The 12,357-nt window shown below is 43.2% G+C and overlaps 1 pseudogene; it reads left to right on the top strand.

The window, feature by feature from the left end:
* Nucleotides 1-8,641: 8,641 nt before the first annotated feature.
* LOC136458752 (uncharacterized) lies at nt 8,642-9,899 on the top strand (annotated as a pseudogene).
* Nucleotides 9,900-12,357: the final 2,458 nt, after the last annotated feature.

Below are 12,357 nucleotides of genomic sequence, written 5' to 3'. Positions count from 1 at the left end.
CAAAGAATCTTTGTGTGAATCTGCTAGGCTTCATGGGTGTGTATGGGAAGCCTAAGGACACACTTGAAGCACGACAGGACCTGTGGTGTTTGAAAGAACGAGATAACCTACATCCAGAGAAGACAGATGATGAACGCCATTACTTAAGTCCTGCCAGCTACACTCTTAGCAAAGAAGAGAAGGAAAGCATATTTGAATGCCTAGCAAGCATCAAGGTACCATCTGGATTCTTCTCGAATATAAAGGGTATAATAAATGTGCCAGAGAAGAAATTCCTAAACTTAAAGTCCCATGACTGCCACGTGCTCATGATGCAATTGGTTCCAGTTGCATTAAAAGGAATTCTACCTCCAAATGTATGTCTAGCCACCGTGAAGCTATGTGCATTCCTTAATGCAATTTCTCAAAAGGCAATCGATCCAATGGATCTAGCTAAACTACAGAATGATGTGGTTCAATGTCTTGTCAGCTTTGAGTTGGTGTTCCCTCATTCCTTCTTTAATATCATGACACACCTCCTAGTTCACCTGGTCAAGGAGATTAGCATTCTCGGTCCTGTGTTCCTGCACAACATATTCCCCTTTGAGAGGTTCATGGGAGTCCTAAAGAAATATGTTCATAACCATGCTCGGCCAGAAGGAAGCATCGCCAAGGGCTATGGAACAGAGGAGGTCATTGAGTTTTGTGTTGACTTTATTCCTGACCTTGACCCGATTAGTGTTCTTGAATCACGACACAAGGGGAGACTAAGTGGAAAGGGGACACTAGAGAAGAAACCATATATTGGTACACAGGACAATTATTTTAATAAAGCACACTATACAGTTCTGTAAAATTCCTCCTTGGTGGATCCGTATATCGAGACACATAAAGAGTTGCTCCGATCTGAGTTTCCAAGGAAGTCTGAAGCTTGGATTATGCATCAGCACATGAAAACTTTTAGCAACTGGTTACGAAAAGAATGTCAGGGTGATGAGAGTATTGATGAGCAACGATATTTGTTGGCTAGGCAGTCATCGTGACATATCCTCACATACAAAGGGTACGAGATAAATGAAAATACATTTTACACAGTAGCCCAAGATAAAAGGAGCACCAACCAAAATAGTGGTGTCCGCATAGATGCCACTGATCCTAATGGAAATAAGCAAACATATTATGGCCGCATAGAGGAGATATGGGAACTAAACTATGCACCTACTTTTAAGGTACCTTTGTTCAAGTGCCAATGGGTAAAGGCGACTGGAGACGGGGTAGCAGTCGACAACCAGTATGGAATGACAACCATGGACCTCAACAATATTGGGTACAAAGATGAACCATTCGTTCTTGCCAAGGATATGAATCAGGTGTTCTATGTCAAGGACATGTCTACAAAACCGAAGAGAGGAAAAAACAACAACGACCCAATCAATGAGCCAAAGCGCCACATAGTTCTTTCAGGGAAAAGAAACATCATCGGAATTGAAGACAAGTTAGACATATTACAAGATTATGAAAACGATGACTGAATTCCACCCTTCACAGTAAACAAAGACCCAAGCATCCAGCTAAATGATGAGGACGCTCCATGGTTATGGCGCGATCATAACCAAGGGATATACGTTAAGAAGAAGTTCACTACTGTGCCCGCTTGATATATAGTGATGTTTAATAGTGTGTATTAGAGGTATTATGTAAAAATTGTGAATTCAGAGATGTTTATTAGGTGTTTCCTTTTTTTCTAGGTTCAGATTAAATTTGTGTTTGATGGTGGGTTTCCATGTCGCTTTTGGACAATGAGTGATGATAAAATGAAAAGATTTACGTTAAAATGATGTGAAAACAATTTTCCAATCGAAAACAAAAGTTTTAATGATTTAAATTAAACACTATATTTTTGCATTAACAAAATAGTAATTATTAATGACATTATGTTTCAATATTTATAAGGAAAAACAAAAAACTTTAGGTCACACAATTTTTCTATGTGCAATAAAGCAAAAGTAAATCCATATTCTTTTAAAATAATTTTATGCCTTGTATTTAATTTACTATGTAATTAACAAGACTTTAATATTTTATAGAAAGAAATATATAAAAAAACAAATGGAGCTTGAAACGGGCGGGAAGTGAAACTGCAACCCAACTTTAGTCCCAGGTAGATCTACCACCCGGGACTAAAGGTGGGCTGCATTTTTTGCGGCCCGCCAAAATACACCTTTAGTCCCAGCTGGTATTACCAGCAGTGACTAAAGGTAATACCAGTCGGGACTAAAGGTCTTTTTATCCTAGGCATTTACAGGAGTCGGGACTAAAGGTCCCTCCCCTATATAAGGCGACTGTTTTTTCTTCCTCCTCATTCTTCGTCTTCGTCGCCCATCGCCACTGCTGCCACCGTTGCCCTCGTCACCGTCGCCCATGGCTACCTCATCGTCCTTGACCTCGCCGCCACCGGACACGACTCCCTCTGTGCAGCCACCTCTGGGGATGGCTCTATGTGCCTCTTCGACGCCGCACGGCTCATGCCGCCACAGAACCCCGTGCGCCTCCTCCGCGAGCACGCGTGGGAGGTGCACGGCCTCGACTAGAACCCCAATGCCGGCCGCCCCGCGTGCCACCAACGCCGCCGGCCCCAACGTACTATGTATTGATATATATAAATTTGTTATATATATAAATTTGTTATATATATATATTAGAGAGTTATAAATTTGTATTGTTATATATATATTAGAGAGTTATAAATTTGTATTTTTATATATATAAATTGTTATACATCTATATTAGAGAGTTATAAATTTATATTGTTATATAGCTAAATTTGTTATACATATATATTAGAGTTATAAATTTATATTGTTATACATATAAATTTGTTATACATACATATTAGAGAGTTATAAATTTGTATTGTTATATATATATATATATATATATATATATATATATATATATATATATATATATATATATATTTGTTATACATATTAGAGAGTTTTAAATTTATATTGTTATATATATAAACTTGTTATATATATCACTTGTCAATAAATATTTTTAGAAAATAAGAAATCAAAGTTACGCTTTGGAGACTTGAATTTCGAGTGTAGTTATTTAATTAATTTTAAGCACATGACTCGATCCATTTTATAGATATATGGTTTTTATTTTTTATAGATATATCTAGTGGTGTAAAAGCTAGATGGTTGGCCCGAGAGACAATATGGATGAAGAAATGATGGATATTATCAACACCGGCACTCAATTTGTTGATGGTGACCAGCAGGATGTAGATGACGGGAGTCAATACCTGGCTCTTGAAAAATAAGCAAGAAAATATTGTGTAAAAAAATACTGGCGAGGTATATATATTTATATATATATTTGAATATTATATATATATTTGAATATCTATCATCTATTATGTGTACACATGATATTTATTTATTCTTTTTTTATACGTAGCCCTCTGGATCGATGACCACAACGGCGAAAAGCAAAAATATTCGAGGCCCGAAAAAGCCATTGGAGGGGCGCTACATAATATCGGAATTCAATATCAAGACAGGCGAACCACTTGGTCCACATGCAAGGAAATTTGTGCAACACTGTGGGTACCTTGTAAGGGACAGACTTTCGATCAGTGCCCATGAATGGAAGCAAAAGATCAACGAGCCTCATGTTAGTTTTATCTCTGATCTTGATAAGAATTTAATTTGGGATGATATCCTTCAACATTTTATGTTGCAAGCGGATGATTATGATGATATCAACGATGATGAATTGAATGAGCTAGTTCAAAAGTGGGCTATGAAGAAGATGGCCACACAATTCCAGACTTGGAAGAAATCCCTATACACGAAATACATTAAGAAGAACCTAACACCAAATTTCAATACTAGGGGCCCGCTCGCGAAGTTGAGGCCCTACTGGAATGATTTTGTACAGTACAAAACATCGAAAAAGGGTGAGGAACGGGTGTGAAGGAACCAAGAGAATGCTGGACATAAGGTATACCACCATGGCATGGGATCAGGTGGCTACGTGACTGCCATTCCTAAGTGAGAAAAAATAGAAGCGGAGTGTATCACACCAGAATCACTCAATTGACCCAAACGCGCGAAGAATTGGTTTTTCGCTCATGGGGGAAGACTGGACCTAGAGACCGAGAAGCTGGTTCATGGCCCAAAACTCGAAAGAGCAACACAAAGATTTTCTTATGCTCTACAAGCTAAAGCTATTGGTGTGTTTAGGCCTAATAGAGAGAAGGATGAACTGACGTATGCCATTGGGACTGCTGAACATAGTGGTCGAACGAGAGGTTTATGACAGAACATTTCTTGGGAGCATGATTTCCCTAACGACAGAGATAGCTACAGAAGCCGGCAGAGAAGGAAGGATGAGGAAGCAGCGTGGATCAGTAGGTTGGAGGAATATATTCGTGAGTCACGGGAGGCGTTGCTTCAAGCACAGGAGCGTGAAAAAGACATGCAAGCTAGAATGCAAGAGGAAATCATAAAGCAAGTGCAAATAGCAATAAGTGCTCAAAGGCAGGCATCAGATCCTGGAATCAACATTAATATTAGCCCCCCTGATCAGTTGAAAAGCAGTTGCGTTTCCACGGAGTTGCCAAATCAAGATGACACAATGCTACATTTCCTCATGGATGACATCACTGCACCGTTTACATCATGTGAGCTATATATTCCATAAGGGAATGCCACAATCATGGTGGCTCTCGGTGTTTTTTCTCCTCCAGATCCTACCAAGACACTAAAAATTCATGGGGCAATAATACCACCTGGATATGTTAGCGTCTTAGTGGATAGAGTTAACAAAGGTTTTAATGGTCTGGCTCTTGACATTCCAGGAGGTGATGGGGAGAAGACTCTAGGAGAAGCAGAGAAGACATTCATACTATGGCGTAAGCGCTACATCATTATTCCTGGAGTCTCTAGTCCACCGCCGCTTCCTCTACTGTCAGACAATAGGTGCGGATAAAAGTGAACGAAATAATTTTTTCACTAATTTTCTATTGATATGCATGATTAATAATAACAATTTCTTATACCTAATTATTCTTTTTTATACTCACACAGCAGGGCCTCCGCCAACCTAAATCCAATTATTCAATCTCTAGATCATCATAGTGCTCCAGGCAATGATTATGCAACGCCGCCGCCACTGCCACCTCCAAGGAGGTCTCCAACACCTCCAAGGAGGTCTCCAACGGCTGCTCCGTCTCTCTTGATGACCAAGAAGCAGTCAGCTTCTAAGAGGTCCGTCCCACAAATGAAGCCGTTGGCCCACCAGCCGGCAAAGAAGAAAGCCTCCTCTAATCCAGTTATTTCTCAAAAATTATCTTACGAGAAAAGTGAAAAGGAATTAAATGCTGCAGTATAAAAAGATATGAATAGTTTCTTCAAAAAAGTAAGAAAGCAACGAGAAGCGAGAGAGAACCTAGAGAAACCGTACTTCTACCTACCTCCAGATCTTCTAAGAAAGAAGGTGGACCAAAAAAAGCGGGAATCTCAAAAGACCCTGCCAAAATTGGACTACGACCACTCTCTCACCAAGTCATTTGAGGCGGCGTAGAAAAAGACTAGAGCAGGGAAAGGTGTTGCACAACTCGGACAACAATCGCAACAATCAGTCCCCCCTCTTATCATTTGTAATGAATATGCTTCAAACTTAGACTTACTGGACGTCGATTTTGAGGACCTGGTTCGGTTTTATGAGGATACTGGTTTGGACCTTGGCCAAATGCTCGCTGAAGGACCATCTGCTTCAAAAGTGGATCCTTAGAAGAAATTTGAACATGAAAAGAGTCTATACAACCCTGAGGCCTTAGGTGAACTGGGTACGCAAATGTACCTGCTAAACAAGTGGTACATGGCAGCGTGTGAACGGGGAGAGACGACCTTTGTTTCTGTCAGAGTTAGAAACCAATATTACTTCCGTGGCGATGACGTTATATATGTCGAGTTTTTAGAATTACACCAACTATGCCACCTGGACTCTCTCGACAAAAGTCTCATTAGCTGCTATTGTCTATAAGTGTGATTATTTTCTACTATTAAAAAGTGTATATATATAAAGCTACATGTATATATATAAATTATATATCCTCACACTATATTTGTATATATGCATATATGAGATAACAGAACTCAGAAAGAGAAAGGATAATGATGTTAGTTTCGTTGATCTAAATGTCGTATTCAAACACCCTAATCCCCTGCCTGAATGGAAAGCTGAACTCGAGAAAAATCTCTTGAGGTTCTTAGTGAACCAACAAAACAAGGACATACTCTTCCCCTACAACTTTAAGTGAGTGTTAAATAATTAATGTCGATCATATGAACATTTGTTCAATTATTTGCTTACTAGCTAAGCTATCTCTCATATATATATATGTTGACTCTAGTTAATGTCGATCATATTTGTGTATAAAAATATATGCAGCAATCACTGGATATTGATGGTCATCGATATGGTCAATAGTCGGTTGAGCATCTTAGACTCGTTAAGAAAAGAGCAAATAGAGTACCAAGACATGATAGATATTATCCAAGGGTAATTTGATCTCTCTAGCAACTATATATACCTCGATCTCTTAACTGCAATAATTATTAAAGGCTAAATTAATTTTTTATTTTATTGGGCGTAGTGTTTGAAAAAGTTTCATTGAGGAACACCACATGAAACATTGCAAAGCGTCACTGGATGTAATCGCACACAAAGTAAGTACTAGCTACATTTATATATATATAATTCAATTAACACCATGCATGCTTTTAATTCACCGGATCTTTTTTCTCGTAAAAGTGGGTTCTAAGGCAAGAACAGGGGACCAACTACTATGGATACTATGTTTACGAGTTCATCATGGCGTACTCAAAAAGAACTCCTGAAGAGATCCTCAAAGTACGTTGTATAAATATATTCATATATTCACAAATTTTTTTATTGCTCATATATATAAGTAATCACGTGACCAACACACACACACACACACATATATATATATATATATATATATATATATATATTAATACTTTTCCTTTAACTTTTATTGAAGACTCTATGGTTGAAGGAAAAAGTCATACAACGTGACCAACTGAAAGTAATTCAAGATACCATAGCTGGATTTCTTAATGACCAGGTCTTAAACCCCGCTGGCGAGTTCTACAATGACATGAACGAAACATGAAAGCCAAACCAGATGGAGTGAATTTGTTATCCCAAGGATATGATAGAATATACATTGCAAGCTTTATTTGTAATATATATATATATATATATACATATTATATGTACATAAAATAACGTACAATATATGTATATGCATGTAATATATATGTTAGTTTCATACTTTAGTTTATACAAAATGTTCGAACATTATAAGCGTGTAGAATACGTATATTATTAGCAGCGTAGAATGCGTATTCGAAAACCTATTCGAAAACCAAAACGAATCATCAATTGAAAATAGAAACAAAAAAAAAGAAAAAAGAAAACCTTTAGTCCCGGTTGGTAATGGGCCGGCCCACATGGCCAGGTCGAGAGGCCTCTTTAGCCCCGGTTGGTATTACCCATCGAGACTAAAGGTGGACCTTTAGTCCCGGGCGAGAAACCGGGACTAAAGGAGGGGCCCTTTAGTCCCGAATTCGTGCTCCCGGCTGGGAAACCGGGACTGAAGGGGTTTCCCAACCGGGAGTACAGCTTGTTTCTGTACTAGTGATGTAAAGCATTAATTTTAATCATACTAAATAAATATCATTATAAGATTTTCATAGTAGGAATGTTTTTGAGTTATAAATGTTGTTACTATTGTTTTTGTAAATATAGTTCATAACTTAAGATACTTAGATTCAGACCAGACTTAGATTGCATCTTTTTGACATTTGTGTCATAATCTTGATACCGTATGTCTACAATCCATCTGCTAAAGTTCCGTTAACTGATTGTTAGCTCTAGCTCCTTGATTTTCTGAGACGTAGCGATTTTCGTACAGAAATAGGTGGGAAATTCTAGTGGGGTTGAATACGGAGTGGGTCCTTTTTTTTTCACTCTCAACTCTTATTATAAACGGAGACGTGATTTTGATTTACTTCCTATCTCAATCTATATGAAGTTTTGCTTTGGCTTTCTCGTAAAAAATCTGCTCAAGTAACGCTGTCATGTGGCCCTACTTCTCTGCTTTTCTGTGAGGACCAAAGCAGGGTCAAGTGTTGATCCAAAGAAGGAAAAAAAAGGCAGGGCCAATGGGCCAAACTTTTACTTGCACTGTACTGCCAAAGAGCTGAAGGTGCCTTTTTTTTTTTTTGAGATTAGAGCTGAAGGTGCCCTGTGATACTGCCTAAAGCAAAGCGCCTGCCGGCCTAGTGGCTAGTGCAGCAACATCGCCATCGGGCCCATGAGGATCCAGTGGCCAAGCAGCCTCGTGCGGGCCACACTTTATTTGATGCACTCGTGTACCCCCGGCCGCCACCGTGCTGCCGTGCAGTGCAGTCCCGCTCCCGCGAGCCGCACTCCCACAAATAATTGAATCCAATCGAACGAATTGAAGAATAGACGACCACGTTTTGACCGGATAATATCTTATCTTACAGCTTTTTTTTAGGGAAATCTTTATCTTACACCTGAGTTGCACGAACCGACGCCAAACTGTTGGGTGCAACGGCAAAGCATCCAGCCCAACTGCTATAAACACACTTCTGCCGCCAGCACTTAGCGTTCGGCTGTTCAACAAAAAAGCCAAAAGCTGGCGAATAAGTTGCTAAAATTCGAATCGAAATTTGTTTATCTCTTTTGTTTTGGATGGAGAATCAAATTTTATCCCAAAGAAAAAGGGAATCAATTTTTATATCTGTTCAGAGAAAAAAAGAAGACCCGCACGCACGAGATGCCTTCCTTCCGAATTTAAATGCGAAGCAACAGACGCCAGACAGCACAACGCAGCAGCGTCCTGCGTCCCTATTCCCCTCCCACCTCCACCTCCCTCCTTCCCACGAGCCACGACGAGGCCACGGCCCCCCCACGCCTCCTCTCCTACGCGAATCGCCCGCACCGGAAGCGAAGCAAGGCGCAAGGCAAGGGGAGGAACGCAAGCAGCCAAGGGCAACGGCATGGACTCCAAGCCGCCGGCGGCGGCGCGTAGGAAGAAGGATGCCTCGAAGAAGCGGCAGGAAGGAGGAGGAGGAGGCCTGCGCGGGCCCAGCGTGTCCCCGGCGGCGCCCCCCGCGGACGCCGCCGCCGGGAGCGGCGCGGCGATGGCGGAGTGCGCGGCGGCGTGCTGCGTGCTCTGCGCGTGCCTCCCCGTGGCCGTGCTCTGCTGCGTGGCGCGCGCCCCGCTCCGCGTCGCGCGGCGGTGCTGCGGCAGGTGTCGGCGGCGGGGGCCCCGGCGGCAGCTCGCGCCGGGGGGCTCCTCGTCGTTCTCGGACGCCGAGGTCGGGGAGTTCCTGCAGCAGGGCGGCGGTAGCGGTGCCCGCAGGCGGGCAATGGGACAGGACGGGAGGCAACCGCCCTCGCCGCCGGTGTCGGCCCGTCAATCGCCGCCGCCGCCGCCGCCGTCTAGGGATCGGAGGTAGCGCCAAGTTAGTCAGTTACTGGCATTTTTTTTCATCCTCTTCTGTTTTTTTTTCTCCTCTGCGATTTTGTTGTAACCATATCCAGAGGTCCAGAGCATCTGCCAAGTAGGATGTGCCGCTGTTTCGATCTGCTCGGCATCTCTCCTCGCTCTGTTTGCTCGTTCTCGGCTTTGTTTAGCTCAATCCAGAAACTGATTTTGGCGAAACCAAGTGGTTTTATCACGCCGATCCTACCAGGTGTCCCCAACCGCATTGTTCTATTTTTTCCCCTTATAATACACTGCTCAATCGCACCAAGAGCTGCATTATCACTTCTCCCTCTAATCATTCTGCCAAACAAAAAAGAACAAGATTATATTTCCTCCTTGAAATAGGCTAAATTAACACTGATACTGCTTAGAAGTTAGAAGTGGACTGAACACTGAAGTCTGGTGAAGTATCAAACTATCAATCCGTTCTTGGTCAATGTAACGTACTTATCGTGCATTCAATTTTTCGCCACATAAAAGAAAAACATGCGTGCATTCAACGGAGTTTTGAATCCATTATTAAACGAAAGGCCACTGACGGTATTAAATGAAGTGGGGGCGAGTCGGAACGAGGACTAAAAAAATTAGTAATTTCCTAGCGCTGCCCCCACCTGAATGATCATGAGAATTGGGAAAAGGGACAAGAACAGCAGACTGCCGAAAGATGCCCGCCGCAGCCCCGCAGGCTCAGACCATTGTTTGACCTGCCATTTGTGCAGCAGAACGCCAGGCCAGGCGGCCAGCGCCCCCGGCAGCACCGCCCCCGCACGAGCAGAGCAGTCCACATCGAGGAAGTGCGCGCTGACACAACCCCACAACCGTTTGGCTGCTCGGGTTCACGTGAGGAAGACGACGATCTGATCTGAAGACCTGTACTATGAGGAGGCCGCCTGCTGCCGCGGCACGAGCGAGCGCCGTCCAAACACAATAACGAACGAAAAAAAGATGGGGCGGAGGATGATGCAAACGCCATCGCTATCGCCTATCGGGCTGCCAAACCCCGGGCTGGGCATCATTCGTGCGTATCGCGTGCGGTCCAGGATTCGTTCCGGCGGGCGGGCGGCGGGACGGCCGGATGGGCGAGGAAGGAGACCGGCTGCGGAGGGCAATGCCTTCTCCCCACCGTTGGAAAAGCGGCACGACACGTGGCGTGGGAGACGCCGTGCGCGCAGGCAAAACTTCTCTCGCTACCGCGACCGCGACGGCGCGCAACCGAACGTACGTACGGTGCAATGCGGGGCGCGGCGGAACCTGTGGCGAGCTGCCGTGCCGGTTTCCCTTTGCAGTTGATGGGAGTGAGCATCTCCAGCAACTCGTAGGATCGTTTTCCGAAATCCTGTTTCTGGCCGAGATCAACAGAGTTCCGACTCCCAATACAAATGGTCCGATTCGTCTTACTGAATCTTGGCTGAAACTGATCGAAAAACACTATTCTAACTGAATAGGTGTGAGAAAAATAATGTTGTAACTAAAAAAACAAGTCAAACAAACCGAATATGGGTAAACCGAATGGGGCCAATATTTGCGCTCGCCCAAGATCAAACCTCCTTGGATTTCCGCGCTCCCAATCGGCGATCTGGAGCCAGCCCCGCGCCCCGCGGCAAAATCGATCGATCGCGCCATATTCCGCGCCGTTGCCTCTTCGTCATGCATGCGCCGTTGCCTGCCGTCGCGGCCGCAGCCACGTCGCCTCCCGTTGCTGTACACGCCTCCGGTGTCCGGTCTCATCACACCTCCACAGGCCCACAGCCGCCAGCCGGGTGTGATGAGAAGGCAAAACTACCGGACATGTTTCAAAAAACAAAGGCACGTACAAATAGCTCGCGTCCTTTATCTCTAAAGAAGGGATGCCCTAACCATCCAGCATCTATTTTCATCCCCATGGTCTATTGAGCTTGCTCTGAACAATGCTCCTTGCCACATTATTACCAATATAATCATAAAAGCCTTTTTGTGTGTGTGTGTGTGTGGGGGGTGGGGTGGGGTGGGGTGGTGGGGGGGGGGGGGGGGGGAGTGTGGTCGGGAGGGAGGGGATTTTAGACCAAGCTTATGATAAAATAAGATTTTCTTTGATATATTTCTAGCTGAAAGTAACCCTTATCCCACTGATAATGAGTTCCATAGGTCAAATAACAGAGTGAAACTAAAATCGAACTCCAACTAAATTGTTTCCATCAACTTTCACCAGCAGACACCAGTTTCCATGCTCCCTCGTGTAGATCTTTTGGCCTTATTTGTGCACCCATTTACACCGGAGGAAACAACTTCTCTATCAACGAATGTTGTGGTATTATCTTATCTTCTTGGACGATCAGTATACATCAGTATGTGATATGCTAGGTGCGTCTCACATGGTAAATAATTGCGAGTAAAGAGTTGCCCATCGTGCAGAATCAAACTTTACAGAACATATACCAGGTGCCATTCGACTAAATGAATATATGCCAGAAGCTGCGTGCACGAAAGTATCTTGCTACGTGAACGAACGACCTCAAATGATATTCCAAGCGTGACTCATCTGCTGCACAACGCAAGCGCGGTCCAAAATGAATAGCACGCGAACTAAATCATAAACAAAACTTTGACAGTGTCACTGAAGGAATACAGGAACATATGACACTCCCGATGGTCTAATGTACATGTGGTCAAAAGAAAACAGAAATCAAATTGCATCAGATTGCACTATGATCTGAACCTACAACAATAAACACATCTGATTGATCTTTAGCCCTTACAGATTTAAATATTGACTT

Source organism: Miscanthus floridulus, chromosome 6 (genome assembly GCF_019320115.1).
Source record: "Miscanthus floridulus cultivar M001 chromosome 6, ASM1932011v1, whole genome shotgun sequence".
Classification (NCBI taxonomy): Eukaryota; Viridiplantae; Streptophyta; class Magnoliopsida; order Poales; family Poaceae; genus Miscanthus; species Miscanthus floridulus.
This window is presented reverse-complemented; position numbering and strand designations above follow the sequence as displayed.